Source organism: Gobio gobio (genome assembly GCF_949357685.1).
Source record: "Gobio gobio genome assembly, chromosome: 22".
In the NCBI taxonomy this organism is placed as follows: domain Eukaryota; kingdom Metazoa; phylum Chordata; class Actinopteri; order Cypriniformes; family Gobionidae; genus Gobio; species Gobio gobio.
This window is the reverse complement of record NC_137118.1, coordinates 31197171-31213710: the sequence shown is the minus strand read 5'-3', so window position 1 is coordinate 31213710 and position 16540 is coordinate 31197171. Positions and strand designations below refer to the sequence as shown.

The following is a 16540-nucleotide window of genomic DNA, read 5'->3' as shown; positions in this document are numbered from 1 at the left end:
TGCTGGCTCCAATGGTTTTGTCTGGGAAGGTGTCGGATCGGACACGATCTTACCCTCCTTCCTTTCCTTTCCCTTCCCCTCATCCTACTCTTTACTTTCCACTATTCTGTAAATACATGTATTCTTTATGTAGTCATATGTAATCGTAGTATTAATCTTTATTAAAACTATGATATTCACGTTTTGATTGTCATTGTTTTGCTCACGGAACACAAGTCCCTTTAATGTCAGATCTAAGCTACGAGCTCTTATAAGCATCGTTGAATGCTTTAATTAATACCATAACTCGGAAAGTTTGTCCTTTGTGGCCAGAGGGATGAACTTCCCGAAAATTGGGTAGGAAGAATAGACCTGGTGAGTGGATAAGGAATCTCCGCTCGTTCTTTAAACGGAACGGAGAGGAATTTTGAAACAACTCCCTAGAGGTTATTCTGTGATTATTTAATGTAGATCTGTAGTTAATTACAATAAATTGTTGTTAACCATATATATATATTATATTGTATAAATACCGAGGTGAGGTATTCCCATTTTGGGTGATTTTGGAGATTGGTGATTAGATTATAACCCGTTATGATTAATCATAAATCCCTAAATATTAATACCCACAATTCCCTATTGAGCTAATTTTTAATTTAAATATGTAACCCTAAGCTCTGCAGATGTCTGTTAGCGAGGCGCCATGCGCTAGAGCCCAAGAGGAGGCCACACTCCGGGTGGAGTGTGCCCTCACACCAAGGGAACATGGTCGACCTTGCTGCTGGTAAGCCAAAACAATGGTGTCCACTGTCCAGTGAGACAACCTCTGCTTTGAGAGAGCACTTCCCTTCCGCTCTCCACCATAACAGACAAAGAGCTGGTTTGAGGTCCTGAAACATCGCGTACTGTCTACATAGGCGCGGAGAGCGCGTACTGGACAGAGCAATGCCAAGGCTGGGTCTGCCTCCTCCAAAGGCAGCGCTTGCAGGTTCACCACCTGATCTCGGAACGGAGTGGTGGGAACCTTGGGCACATATCCGTGCCGGGGTCTCAGGATCACGTGAGAGTTAGCCGGCCCGAACTCAAGGCACGCTTCGTCAACCGAAAATGCTTGCAGGTCCCCGACCCTCTTGAGCGAGGCCAATGCGGTCAGCAGAGCCGTCTTCATAGACAAGAACTTAATCTCAGCCGACCGCAAAGGCTCAAAGGGAGGCCTCTGCAGAGCACTTAAGACTACTGAGAGGTCCCAAGAGGGAACGATCGGAGAGCGAGGAGGATTCAGTCTCCTCGCCCCCCACAGGAACCTGATGATCAGGTCGTGTTGACTTACCTTTTTGTCTCCCAGGAGATCGTGGTAGGCAGATATTGCGGCCACATACACTTTAAGGGTGGAAGGAGACAGCCTTCGCTCCACCCCCTCCTGGAGAAACGATAGCACGGACCCGATCGGGCATTTCCAGGGGTCTTCCTGGCGGGAAGAACACCATGTGACGAAGAGGTTCCACTTCAACGCATAGAGACGTTGCGTAGACTCAGCTCTAGCGGAAGTGATGGTAGCGACCACCGCAGGTGGAAGACTACTCAAACCTGCCGCGTCCCGTCCAGAAGCCACACGTGGAGCTTCCAGAACGCTGGACGCGGGTGCCAGAAGGTGCCCCGTCTCTGAGAGAGGACGTCCGGTCTCAGAGGAATAGGCCAGGGAGGGGCTGTCGCAAGGAGTAGAAGTTCTGGGAACCAGGTCTGGCCGTGCCAATACGGGGCGACCAACATGACCTGCTCCTTGTCCTCCCTGATCTTGCACAGAACCCGTGCAAGGAGGCTCACTGGGGGAAACTTGCGTAGCCCTGGCGGCCAGCTGTGCGCCAGTGCATCCGTGCCAAGGGTGCCCTTGGTCAGGGAATAATACAGGGAGCAATGGGAGGCAAACATATCTACCTGTGCGTCGCTGAACCGTTCCCATATCAGCTGGACCGTCTGGGGGTGGAGTCTCCACTCTCCGGGGAGAGACTGAATCCGTGAGAGCTCGTCGGCTGCACGGTTCAGGTCTCCCGGGATGTGGACAGCACGAAGGGACCTCAGGCGCTTCTGACTCCACAAAACGAGATGGCGGGCGAGTTGAGACATACGGCGGGAGCGTAGACCGCCCTGGTGGTTGATGTACGCTACTACGGCCGTGTTGTCTATCCTGACTAGTACATGTTGATCCCTCAGCAACGCTCGGAAGCGGTGCAGGGCGAACCGTACTGCCAGTAACTCGAGGCAATTGACATGCAGAAGGCGCTGGGGTCCTATCCAGGAGCCCGCGGCTGCTTGTCCATTGCACATGGCACCCCAGCCCGTGGAAGATGCATCTGTTGATACAACAACATGCCTGGAAACTCGTTCTAAGGACACTCCGGTCCGTAGAAGCTGAGGTTCGACCACGGGGTGAGAGTCTGTAAGCAGGCCCGAGTCACTTGTACCCGGAGCGTGCCAGACCGCCATGCCAATCTCGGGACTCGATCGCGTAGCCAGTGCTGAAGCGGTCTCATATGAAGCAATCCGAGCGGCGTCACCGCGGCTGCAGATGCCATATGCCCCAGGAGCCTCTGAAATAGTTTCAGTGGAACCGCACTCTAGCCCTCGATCTGATGAAGGGAAGTCAGCAGAGACTGCGCGCGCTCGCTCGAAAGCTGCACGCACATGGCGACCGAGTCGATATCCATACCGAGAAAAGAGATCCTCTGCGCGGGGCAAAGTTTGCTCTTCTCCCAGTTGATCCGAAGGCCCAGACGGGCTAGGTGATGGAGCACCAAATCTCTGTGTCCGCAAACCTGCTCTCGAGAGTGACCCAGTATGAGCCAGTCATCGAGGTAGTTCAGGATGCGAACCCCGTGCTGCCGAAGGGGCGCAAGGGCTGCCTCTGCAATCTTCGTAAAGACGCGAGGGGACAGAGATAGCCCGAATGGTAGAACTGCGTACTGATATGCCCGCCCCTCGAAAGCAAACCGTAGGAACGGTCTGTGTCGAGGTAGGATGGAGACATGAAAGTAGGCGTCCTTCAGGTCGATCGCTGCAAACCAATCGCCGGGACGAACGCATTCGAAAAGGCGTCTCGCTGTCAACATCTTGAACGGAAACCTGTGTAGGCAACGGTTCAAAATGCGCAGGTCCAGGATTTGGTCTTAACCCACCGGTCTTTTTGGGTACAATGAAGTACGGGCTGTAAACCCGGACTTCATCTCGGCTGGAGGGACAGGCTCGATCGCACCCTTCGCCAGTAGGGTGGCAACCTCCGCTTGCATGACAGGGGCATTGGCCCCGACCATAGCAAGCGGACTCCCCGGAAGCAGGGAGGAGCCTGCGCGAACTGAATCGCGTAGCCGCGCCTGATTGTCTTCGCGACCCAGCGGGACAGCCCTGGAATCTGAAGCCAGGCTCCCAGGAACTGCACCAGCAGGGTCATTCGGACTACAGACGTACCCGGAGTGGGGCAGCGATGCAGCGTTACCGACCCGGACAAGGGAGGCTGTTGGGCGTCCCGGTGTGGGGGTGCGGTTAACGGCTGCGTCCTGACAGAGGAGACCAGGGAAGGACGCGCGTTCCACTGGGGTCTGCTCTGCCAGGAGGCTGGCGACAGAGAGGGATGCGAGTGGCGGGACCCGTGGGTGGCGCGCACTGTCATCACCGGTCTCTGGGTCCTCAGAGACAGGGACATGAGTTCTTCCCAAGCGCTGCTAGCCCGGGGGCCAGCAGCAGAAGGATTTTTCCCCCGGCCCTCCACCGGGGGAAGGAGAGGCCCTGCTACCATCCCCTGGGAAGAACTGGAACCCATCTCTGAGTTGTCCGCCTCCAGCCTGGCGTTTAACCAGTCTGGGGAGCGGACTGGGCGACATCCTCAACCACCTCCACGGCGCGGCCCAGGTGAAGGCTGCTGCTGGGGCCGGGCGGGAAGAGGGAGGGCGCCCTCGGCGGCGAGCTGACTGAGGCGACTGAGCCGGCGGCTGGTGCAGCAGCTGGCCGCCGGGGCAGTACGTGTTGCAGCCTCAGTCTGCTCTGGGGCGGCCGAGAACTGTTGGGCACAGTTCTCAGCCGTGCCGCCGAAAAGGCCAGCCTGGGATATGGGTGAGTTGAGGAGGCGGGCCCGCTCAACGTCCTCCACATCACCAGGTAAGGCCAGGTGTTCTCCCGGACCACAGCTGTGGACATCGCCCAACCCAGGGAGCGTGTGGCCACCTTCACCGCCCGGGGGCGGGGTCAGTTGCGGCACGCAGCTCAATGAAGAGCCCTGGGTCGGCTCCACCCTTGTGCATGTGCAAAGGGGCGGCGGCCTGCCCGTAGCTCTGCAGGACCACGCCACCGAAGTAGACGAGCCCACAGGCTTTGGGAGGGTGCTTAGGACAGCCACACCACGCCACGTCAAGCCCTCTGTGGACACCGTAGTGCGCAACAGAGAGTTCAACAGTGGGGGTGAGGGGGCCCCAGTGTACCCTTAGGCCGCGGCCCCATCAAGGGCAGAGAAGGCGGAGGAGGCCACCAAACGATCGCGGGAAGCACGGGGACTTCCAGGACCGCGTGATCTCCTCATGCATCTCGGGAGCGAAAGGCATTGGGGGCGGGGCCCAACAGCTGTCGGGTGCCGCCCCCAAAAACCAATCGCGCAACCACGAGCACTCGCGACTGGGCGGAGTTCCACACCAGCGCGAGACTCGCGGCTGCCCGAGATAACATGGCTGTCAACCTTAGGTCGGATCAGGCAGCGCTGACACACCCGGAGGCGGAGCACAACCTAATCGTCATCCCCAAAGGACTCCAGCCCACCTTGGGATGCGGCGATCGACATCTCACTGCTATCTGGAGCGTGAACGAAACGAACGAGGCGTCAGAGACGGGCCGCTGTTTCAGTCCACACTCGCGGGTTTAAGCAATGTGCGAGAGGGGGCGTGGCCCGAGGAATGATCGTCGGGGTTCTTAATACCACGGCACCGCACTCAGGTCACCCTGGCCACCAGCCAAAGTACCACCTCTCTCGGAGACGGTAGATTGGGGTGTGGCAGAGGGGACTCTCTCTCCTCACGGAGATCACTGAGTCTCGACCGCGACATCGCGATGGTCACGTTCCCGCAGTGGGAACATGACGCATCCACAAACACTGCCCGAACGTGCTGAAGCCCAAACACATCGAGCAGTGAATGTGCCCTTCGACAGCAACGGAGATCGATCGCACCCGGAAGTGCACGGGCGAACCGTCTTGAAAAAGCTCTTTTTGTGAGAGGAAAGCTCTGCAGAGTGCCGAAGCGCCCAGGGAAACACACACACAGCTGTTGCAGATCACTGCACAGATCAGCAGGCAGGCAGCATGAGATCGCTGGAACGCGCCGTCACACCAACACCCTGGAGAACCGCTGGTCTCGAAGACTGAAGAGAAGACTTCAGAATTCAGGCTTGTAGGAGTGAAGAGATGCTCTTGGCTCCAAAGTAGAAACATAATGCGATGTTGCCAGCGTACTTCCTTATATACCCACGAGGTGGGGCGGAGTTACGCATGCAAATTCTGCATGCCCATGGCATTGGCACTGCCATTGGGCGCTGTTGAATACTCGAAGATGATTGGTTTCTAAGCGAAACCCCCATTCGTTAGTCACTAACGTACGTCGTAGTGACTGAACGAAAGGGAACTATCTGCACAAAGTTTGAGACTGACCTGTTAACTTGTTAGGGCATTAGGCCTAGTCCTGGATTTACTCCAAATGTTACACAGTGAGATTTTCTATGGATGTTTTATATATTAATGGATATATATAGGCCTATTAATGACATTTTCTACTGAGATTTCATTTTACTAATAAAGTTATAGCCTACAAATCATTAGAGTGAACTGACTTGGTAAATCAAGCTCTTGTGGTGCCCCCATTCGTTTCAATGTTTCACGCTTTTTGGACATCCACATCATAATAAATAGACTTTTTTTACAAAACTAAGAATTTTCCCATAAATGTGTCCTATATCACTTAAAATGGGAGAATCTTAGCTTTAATGTGGTACATGGCACATTATCAGAATAATAATGGTTAAAATGTTTTACAATTTCAAAAATAAGCTTGATTTTAAAATTGGAATTTCTCAAAATCATGATTTTCTGAGGCCGAAATTCAGCTAACTTTTGACATGATCTTACTCAGTCAATATTAAAGATATCAAGGTTATATTTTCACAGAATGTTCTTTACATTATGTAGGATGATTTTTTTTTATATAAAACAGCGAATGACAAAAAAATGACTTTAGCTGGGTTTTCACAGAGAGGGTCACATATTTGCAACACAACTACCTGGTTTTGGGGGAGTGGATCAGATATCTTTGAAGAGACTCCTGAATTCTCATTAGTTTTCAATCTTTCTAATACTACTAGTGACTGCAGTGCAGTGGCGGATCTAGACAATTTTACATGGGGGGGCAAAGGGGTGGCAAGAGGTCTTGGCAGGGTGGCAGGGGTAGACGGTACATGGAAATCACTATATGTGAATTGCTTTAACAAAACAAACACAAAACCACTTTTAAACTACAGTACTTATTGTTTATTCATGCCCTTACACACTACAAAGGTTTTTAATTCACAACAGGAATAAGCCCAGTGTTCAAACAAAACAAAACAGTATAAAAAGCAAAATGAAAATATAAAAAAGTACCATAATTGTGTCCAAGCTGCAGTGGACTGCAAATATACAACAGTGGACAATACTCAAGTTCTTATTATAATTAAAAACTTATAATTATAGTCCACAAATGAAATGACCCATGATCACCCATCTTTTTTAGGAAAGCTTAAGGCGACTGTTGTTGTGCTTTGCAGCAAAATGTTTCAAAAACAGCGTTATGTGTTTCTCAACATGTTACAGTGTTTACATGGTACAATTTCTGGTAAGCTACACTTTTTTGTTATTTCAATTCAATTAAATTATTGTGATTTGATTTAATATTGACTCATTTGGATAAATATTAGGCACACAAGATGTACCTAATCTCAAGAAAAAACAACTCACCTAATGCTGTAAACATACAGAGAGCCCTATCAGCTGGCAGTGTTATGTAAGGTTAAAAATAACTCAAATTACATATAATGCGTTTTTTTTATTATAATAACAACTTTATTTAATTATAAAAATAAAAATATAATAAATATGTAATATGTAATATGGTACACTACACATATTTAGCAAAATACTCTCGACTATAGCACATTTCTAGCCAACTAATGTGCTATAGCCTAAATGGCTAAATCATTAAATCATAATCATTAAATGGCTTTCCTGAGGTAAATGTTATGTGCCATAATTGTTCTCCAGTTGTTATATTGACCCCTTTGTTAGATTGATTGGTCGATATTATGTATGATGAATATACATTTAGGTAAGTTTTAGGCTACTGTTTCTTTCAACATTGTTCATTCGTGTTTATTTACTATTAGCTAGTAGAGATGATCGGTCCACGTGCAGCTAGGGATCTGTCACGTAACATTTACAAGCGTTTGAATTTCGTAATAAAAGTGACAGAATCTGAGAGCTGAGATTTTTTTTATATCATAAGTAACCTGCTCTGTCTTGTCTGTCGGTCTCCGTGTCCTCTTTGCTTCGCGATTTTTCTGTGCGTGAGAGCGTGAAAAGTGTCAATTGTGCGTGTCTCACGGTGAATGCGTGAGATTTGGCAGTTATGGATACAATATTTTTATATTTTTTATTAAGCTGTTCTTGTCTTTACCAAAATCAAAATTAGGCTAATCAAAGGGAAGAGTGCTCTTACGAATCACAACCGCTGATTTTGGCTAACGTAATAGACTCGCTGTTTTTGCTGCTGCTGAATCGTCTTTAGCATACAATACATTCATTACAAATGTAATTTTAAGTTAAAAGTGTGTTTAAACTACACCTGGGGAAACTCACTTCACCTTCAGGGGCTCTGGGGCAGCTCAGTCTCTCCAGTCGGTTTGTAGGGCCACCGCACCGCAGCAGACTCGCTGTCGCTGTGTGTGAGCCAGACTGAGCGAACGCCGCTCTGCACGTTTGAATCAGGGACGTAGCTAAGTATTTGAGGGGCGGGGGGAGGGGTATTTTATGTATTTTAATTTTAATACATTTAAAATAAAAAATTAAATGGTTTACTTTTGGTAAATGTATTGGACATACTGGCGGGTTGTTTTTACAAGTACAGTTTTTGGATCATCAAAGTTAGGGGGGCAGCTGGGGGGGCAAGGCTCTAGAGTGGGGGGGCACCTGCCCCCCCTTGCCCCCCTGTAGATCCGCCCATGTTGCAGTGAAACTGAGACCATTTTACCATTCGCACCGAGACCTTTAAAAAAACATCAAACATGAAAGGGATAAAACAATAGATTTACAAGATACATCATCACTGGTATATCTGCATTTACTGACTTGAAAACAGGGCAAGGAGAGGGCAAAAGGGGGAGGGGGGAGAAATGTTTGTCAGGGTGTTGTCACACTGTTTCTGTGAGATATTTTCTCAAGATTAGTGACTTTTATTGTTCAATTGCTGGGGTGTGTATCTCAGCTTTTGTCTTAGCACCAAAACCGATCATTACACAGCTAACGACCTCAAACAGGTGCATCTAATTTAGGATAATAAATGGAGTGGAGGTGGACATTTTAAAGGTAGACTAACAGGTCTTTGAGGGTCAGAATTCTAGCTGATAGACAGGTGTTCATATACTTATTTGCAGCTGTATCATACAAAAAAATAGTTAAAAAATCATACATTGTGATTTCTGGATTTTTTATTTTTAGATTATGTCTCTCACAGTGGACATGCACCTACGATGACAATTTCAGACCCCTCCATGATTTCTAAGTGGGAGAACTTGCAAAATAGCAGAGTGTTCAAATACTTATTTTCCTCACTATATATATATATATATATATATATATATATATATATATATATATATATATATATATATATATATATATATATATATATATATATATATAATTTATGTCTTTATTTATTTATTATTTCTACAGTAACAATACAGCTTGATTCTCTTTGTTATATGGAATTTTCAAGTGAGCGAGTTGGTCAGATATCTTGTATTTTGTGAATGATTTGTAAGTGAATTAATTGTCTGTCATGTTTTCATGGGATCCTTCCATTGCACAAAAGGTTCTATATCAGCCGTGTCCAGTCCTGCTCCTGGAGGATAGTGGCCTTTAGATTATTAAAATGGTCTTTACACTAAGAAAAAATTAATAAGAATTGTTCCCTGTTTACAAAGTGTTTCTTCTATGGCATCTCTGTGTTAACCCCATTTTGGAACCTTTAGTTTTAAAAGTGTAAGTGATCTTGTATTATTATGGGCTGTATTTTGAGTCTGCTTCCTTCCCATGTGACACAGCTGATGTCTTGTTGAAGAGAAAGACTAATTGAAAGGCTGGTGCCAGGGACGTGTTACTGACCCTCTGCGCTCATCTGTCAGTACGTGTCTTTCCGTCCTTTCAGCAGCGAGACAGATAAAACATAAAGGCTCCTTTAATTTTTTTCTAATGTCTGAGTGAATAGACGAGCAATCGTGTGCCGCTGCAGATGGACGGGCTGCGGCGATCGCATGCATATCAATGACAGCGCTTATGAGCGCTGACTGTCTGTCTTAATGAGAGGCAATACTGAACCTCGCTGTTTCTCTCTCACACGCTCACTCTCTCCTTTTGTTCTGGACAAACTCAATTTCCTGCCCCTGTCAGCTGGAAGTGGGACGCTGCCTGTTTCTTTATCAGTGTGTTGTGTTATATGCTTATGGCAAGTGTTTTAGTATCATTGCTTTGTTTTATCTACTGCATACAGAAAACAAATTAGGAGTTGTGTTGAATGACACATCATTCAAAGGCAATTAACAGACTAAAAATGCATACCTAGGAAGACTGGCCCTTAAATGTACTTTTTAAGTTAACAAATTGAACAATCATTGGATGAAAAAAAAGTGAAGAAAAAAATAAGCATTTCATGCTGTGATGGAAAAGACTACATAGGCTAGAGTATAATCACAATCTACTAGTAACCAATTCTACGTTTGTAAAATACACTATATTACCAAAAGTTTTGGGATATCTGCCTTTACATGCACATGGACTTTAATCACATCCCATTCTTGATCCGTAGGGTTTAAAATGGAGTTGGCCCACCCTTTCCTGGTTCAGGAGTGTGTTTATGGGAATTTTTGACCATACTTCTAGAAGCGCATTTGTGAGGTCAGGCACTGATGTCGGACAAGAAGGCCTGGCTCCCAGTCTCCGCTCTAATTATCCTAAAGATGTTCAATTGGGATGAGGTCAGGACTCAGCGCAGGCCAGTCAAGTTCATCCACACCAAACTCACTCATCCATGTCTTTATGGACCTTGCTTTGTGCACAGGTGCGCAGTCATGTTGGAACAGTAAGGGGCCAACCCCAAACTGTTCCCACAATGTTGGGAGCATAAAATTGTCCAAAATGTCTTGGTATTCTGAAGCATTAAGAGTTCATTTCACTGGAACTAAGGGGCCAAGCCCAACCCCGGAAAAACAACCCCACACCACAATCGCCCCTCCACCAAACTTTACATTTAGCACAATACAGTCAGGCAAGTAACGTTCTCCTGGCAACCGCCAAACCATCGGATTGCCAGACAGAGAAGCGTGATTCGTCACTCCAGAGAACACGTCTCCACTGCTCTAGAGTCCAGTGGCGGCGTGCTTTACACCACTGCATCTGACTCTTTGCAGCTGCTTGGCCATGGAAACCCAATCCATGAAGCTCTCTACGGACTGTTCATGAGCTAATCTGAAGGCCACACAAAGTTTGGAAGTCTGTAGCAATTGACTCTACAGAAAGTTGCCGACTTCTGCGCACTGTGCGCCTCAGCACGCCTTGACCCCGCTCTGTGATTTTACGTGGTCTACCACTTTGTGGATGAGTTGCTGTTGTTCCCAATTGCTTCCACTTTGTTATAATACCACTAACAGTTGGCCGTGGAATATTTAGTAGTGAGGAAATTTCATGAATGGACTTATTGCAATAGGTGACAACCTATCATGGTACAACGCATGAATTCACTGAGCTCCTGAGAGCGACCCATTCTTTCACAAATGTTTGTAGAAGCAGTCTGCATGCCTAGGGGCTTGATTTTATACACCTGTGGCAATGGAAGTGATTGGAACACCTGAATTCAATTATTTGGAAGGGTGTCCCAAAACCTTTGGCAATATAGTGTATATCTACATGTTAGTGTTGTAGTCAAGACCACTTAAAGGACAACTCCGGTGAAAAATGAACCTAGGGGTAATTAACACATGGTTACCGAGTAGATCGTTCTCTGGGATACGTTTTCATGAAAATCGAATGTAAAGAGTTTTATCTCTAAAAACAGATTAGCTTATAACGCGAGTGAATGGGGCACAGAGTAAGTAAAATTAAATCGCTAGTTTATACCACTAACAAGGCTCAAACAAGGTCCCTACATGCAAACCAAAGCATTGAGAACTTTGTAAGTGTACAAACAGTTTAATAAGAAGATACTTTATAAAGACAGAATATTACGCGTACACAGACAGGAGCCATCTTGGAAAACAGTCTCGACAAGTCGAGCCACAAACGCTGTCAATCGATAGGAATGCTGGTCGATAGGAATTATCGCAGTTTAGCACAGCGTTCGTGGCTCGACTTGTCGAGGCTGTTTTCCAAGATGGCTCCTGTCTGTGTACGCGTAATATTCTGACCCTCATTATGCTACTGTGTTAGTGTGAGGCTATTTTGAGCCTTGTTAGTGGTATAAACTAGCGATTTAATTTTATTTACTCTGTGCCCCATTCACTCGCGTTATAAGCTAATCTGTTTTTAGAGATAAAACTCTTTACATTCGATTTTCATGAAAACGCATCCCAGAGAACGATCTACTCGGTAATTACCCCTAGGTTAATTTTTCACCAGAGTTGTCCTTTAATCCAAGACCAAGTCGAGACCAAGACCAATGTGTGTTAAGACCAAGACAAGACCAAGACTTTGAGGGGTTGAGACCAAGACCAAGACAGGACGAGACCGTGTCAAGACCAAGACCAGACCAGCACTCCTAGATCCAACATTACCACCTGAGAAATGACTTATGACTTATAATAAATATAATTAGAATAAGACACTATATAGAGTTGTTACCAATCAAATGAAATCATTAACAACTAAATTCATCTTTGCGCTACAGAGGTGATACTGAAGAGGCATCTGAATTGGTAAATTACAAATTAGGGGTCGACCGATTATCGGCGTGGCCGATTATCGCCGCCGATATTAAGCATTTTTATGGTTATCAGTATCGGTCATTTTCAAAACCGATTTGCCGATAAAATAATTTTATTTTGAAATGCGCGTGATCTGGCTCTGATCCAGCCACCTCTGTCAGAGCGCCCCGCTCTGTGACCTAGACTAATGACCGCCCATCACCCATCTGATTTGTTGGGAGTCACGAGTCCGGTCAATCAACGTGGAAGGCTTAAGGCACTGAAAATGTTGCTCTCTCTCACCGAAAGCACTTGCTAACAGGAGCTGGTAAGCAGTGATCATGCAAAGGTAAGGCAGCAGTGATCACTATCAACTTGTAGAGATACATGAGTTAACGATCGTCTCCATCTTCAATCAGATACTTCAAACACCTTTTGAAGAGATCGCCGTTTCCACGTAACGTTAGTCTCTCTTGATGATAACTAGGACTCCGTTAACGATACCATCGCTTCTCTCCGTTACCACAACAAACGGCCAGAATTCCATTTGCACGGAGATCACTACACTGAAGTTGCAAAACACCTCAATATAATCTATTTGATGACAAGCAACCCCGTTTCCAGTTATACTGTGAATTCCCAGTCAATGTCCGTCATTGCAGTGATAGCTTTAACGGAGTTTAGCTACTTGGAACAACAGCATGAGAGTTGAAAATAGCCTCACATCGGTGCTAGTGTAAATAAAACCTATTTTAGCTGCTCGCCATTCGGCCATCTTAACGTTATATTGTGAATAGAGTATCAACACGAATGAATTCACTTACGTCTGCTGCCGCTGAGGGTTATTTGTGTTCACATAGCTTCACTGAACAGCGTCCATTAAGGCCTGTACTCAAAAATTGTTAATATAATATAATACAGAATACCATTTCTATTATTTCTCACTGAATTATGCGATCTGATGAGCTAAGAGCGTTTAGATCGAGCTGTCTCCTGATTTGCGTCAGTGATCTCCGCGCTCTCTCATTCTGAATAGCTGTCAATCTCACATGGCACGTTTCTGGCTGTCCTGTACACATCCTGGTTTTTAGCTCTGTGATAAACAGTCAAACAAAAGCTTCTACACAAAAAATCAAGAGAATCAATAAACACACAATTAGACTACGGGTTGTGTGTGATTTTCATGCGATTTGGGGTATAAATAAAGCAAATAAAATACTAAATATAACGAATTACAACATCATTATTAAATGACACACACACACACACACACACACACACACACATATATGTATATATATATATATATATATATGTGTGTGTGTGTGTGTGTGGGCATGTTTTTGTGAAATATGTGTGTGTGTGTGTGTGTGTGTGTGTGTGTGTGTGTGTGTGTGTGTGTGTGTGTGTGTGTGTGTGTGTGTGTGTGTGTGTGTGTGTGTGTGTGTGTGTGTGTGTGTGTGTGTGTGTGTGTGTGTGTGTGTGTGTGATTAATTTAATCCACTGATGGTCACTTCTTTAAGGTTTACAAAATGTTTACAGAATGCTGCTGGATGATCCATGCACTTTTTATGTTATTATTCTTAATATTAATGTTGTTAATATTAACAGTTCTTCCAATTAAAGATATGGTAAAAGAATTTAAAGGGAGTCTTTGTCAGAGGCCTTTTTATTCTTAATTTTAACATCAATTTTAATTTTTACACTAGACTAAAAATATCGGTTATCGGTCTACTTGATCTGTAATAATCGGTATCGGCATCGGTCCTGAAAAACGCATATCGGTCGACCCCTATTACAAATGCATAAATAATGTTAAGGATAATGTTTAAAAAAAAAAAACGTAATGTTTGTTAAAGCAATATCATGTTTGCAGTCATGCTCAGATTTGCGAAAACAACTCTCTTGCTCTTGTGATATTGGTTAATTATATCACATGTTATAAATTCAGATCTCATACAAGAACTTTTTGCAACAATATCTTGAATTTTGTGGGCATTTTTATACATTTTTGCTGATATTTTTGACACAATCCCTAATTAATTTCCTAATCGGCACAATAAATAAATCAAATTAGAAATAAGTTATTGATTGCATTTGAAGCAGTAAGTTTTACATCCAATCACATTAATGATGTTAATAAATAAATCAGGCAATGCACTGGCAATTTAGTAATATCCCAGCAGTTGTGGTCTTGACCGGTCTTGAAACAAAATCCAGAGTCCTCTTAGTCTGAGACCAAGACAAGTCTGAGAACAAATGTGATCGAGACCGAGACAAGACCAAGACCGTCATAAAAAGGGCCTTAAGACCGGTCGCGGATCCTACAACACTACTACATGTTGTCATATGAATAACTAGTCAGTATAGACTTATATACAGCAAGTTTCATTTTAGTGAAGTACATTTAGTTACAGTTCACACCAAGGATAATAACTACATTTTTAATAATCATTCTAATTCTATGAGAATAGTGACATCCACACCACAGCCATACCAACACTGAATAACTACTTCTAGCTGATGAACGGTCAAAACATTAACATCCAATCAGAAATCACCTTTAACTCTTTCCCTGACAAACACAGAATTTTCCATTATTTGTGAGAAAACGCTTCCCTGCCAAACATGGAATTTTCCTGGTTTCCGTGTCTTCACTGTTATACGCTAGGGGGCGCTATTACGCATCTTCTGAATGAGCATAGAATCTCCTGATCAAAACACAGGCGAAGAAGATGCAAAAAAACAAGCGATCGTATGTATGCAGATGCATATGTAAAATAATGTGATCATCAACATTAAGCATCATATAAATCAAAACTGCCAAATGTTACTAAATAAATTGTCGACAAGCTATAGGACTGTGCAAGCTTTAGGGATGTTGATGGACTACTCCATCTGTGTTTGATCATCGTTCTGAATCAATATAGTCTTTGACAAAAACTTGATTTTCTCAGCTTTTTGTTCGAAATGTAGCTTTTTTATGAAACTTACCCATATTTAAGTGTTGATAACAAAGGAATGCATAAAGCTAGAATAAAATGTAAATGTAAATGAATAAAAAAGTATGTCACTTGGAACTGTTTTGACTGACTGACTTTGACTTGACTGAATTAAAAAGAATCTGTTTTTAAGAATATATTTTTCTGTCAGGGTTTTTCCTGGGTCAAAAATGGTCTTCGGTGGTGGCTGACAGACATGGTCATCCATACACACACACGCACAGTGATGGGAATAACGGAGTTACAGATAAACAGCGTTACTAATGGAATAATTTTTTTCAGTAACGAGTAATCAAACGAATTACTGTTTCTCCCGTTACAACGCCGTTAGCGTTACTGAGGAAAAAAAATGCGGCGTTAGTTCACACCTATTTTTTTCACGGCCTATGGTTCACACACACACACACACACACACACACACACACACACACACACACACACACACACACACACCTATGACGCACACGCATATGCACATTCAGCGATGGTCCAACGACTTCAAAGGTAGCTTTCGCAAACTGGAAGTATAAGTGCTACTTTTCCCTAGTTGAGGTGAAAGGTAAGAATATTTATGTAACGTGCAACTTATGCCCAGGAAGAAAGAGTCTCTCCACGTCGGTGGCAAGTGATTGTGAAGCGCCTCACATCATCATATGCCACAAAATTAGTGGCTAAAAACCCAGGTGATAACATGAGCTCCACTACCAAAGGAAAGTATAGTACTGATAAAATTGACACAATATTAGGCCTACTGATAATATTTACAATAATGCATTGAATTTGATAGGTGTCTCTCACATTGTCCCACCATGGGCGTGGAAGTGGGGGGAAAAGTGGACCTGACTACCCAGGGCCCCGTCTAGGGAGAGGGCCCTTTGAAAAGTCTGGAATATATTTTAACATGGAACATGGGGGCCCATCAGGACTGCCTATGCATAGGGCCCAGGATTTTGTGCCACACCCCTGTGTCCCACAACAACATTACAATAGTGTACATTAATGTACAATGTTTTATAATAATAATTTATTCTATTTAGTGTCCAATTCATTCATTTAACATATCTAATATTGGGGGCATCCAAGTTATTTGACATATTTGAGTAGTTACTTTCCCTGGTAATTAGTTACTTTTATAATGATGTAACTCAGTTACTAACTCAGTTACTATTTGTAAGAAGTAACTAGTAACTATAACTAATAACTTTTTTAAAGTAACGTGCCCAACACTGTACACGCACGCACGCACAGTAAAAAAGTACCCTACCCACGTGATCTGCAAGCGCAATACTGACAATACATTTAAAATAAATTCAAAGAAAATCTTA

General features: G+C 44.5%; 1 protein-coding gene across 1 annotated transcript in view; it reads right to left on the bottom strand.

The window, feature by feature from the left end:
* rtn4rl1a (reticulon 4 receptor-like 1a) overlaps positions 1-16540 on the bottom strand; it is a gene marked incomplete at both ends in the record, with an annotated part of 89827 nt that overhangs the window by 44469 nt on the left and 28818 nt on the right. The gene's annotated exons all lie outside the window — the stretch shown is intronic.